The sequence below is a fragment of the Morone saxatilis genome, unplaced genomic scaffold (genome assembly GCF_004916995.1).
Source record: "Morone saxatilis isolate NCDOM2014 unplaced genomic scaffold, NCSU_SB_2.0 Contig22, whole genome shotgun sequence".
Classification (NCBI taxonomy): Eukaryota; Metazoa; Chordata; class Actinopteri; family Moronidae; genus Morone; species Morone saxatilis.
In genome coordinates this window covers 2807649-2808079 of record NW_023339785.1, presented here as the reverse complement: position 1 = coordinate 2808079, position 431 = coordinate 2807649, and positions in this window count along the sequence as shown.

The window sequence follows — 431 nt, the reverse complement described above, 5'->3', positions numbered from 1 at the left end:
AACAGATTCTTTCTCATTGGGAAAGTATATTTCTAGAAAGCAACGTGGAATCTGGCAGCGGATGAAACACTGATTGCCTCCGGGGAATAAGGAGAAATGAAATAAAGAAAGAAAGTGGGGCAAAGGGATTGGAAAAGAAAACATTGCATTAATCAGCTGGCAGTGGTTTTGGACCAGCAAGCTATGGGCCGCGATGGAACTTTGAATTAGTTGTGGAAGTCAGCTCATTCCAGCTGCCCTACTTTTCACAGCAAATACCAAACCTACATGTGCAAGCTGCTCCTCACATCTAGCACATATACAACCTATACCTGACCCTTCATAATAAGCTGCCAACTGGATACTCACTAGCTGTCAGTTTCTGTGTAAATACACTTGGTTTCAAAGTACAATTTTATAGATCTGACAAAGACTGAAAAGGTGCATTGCAT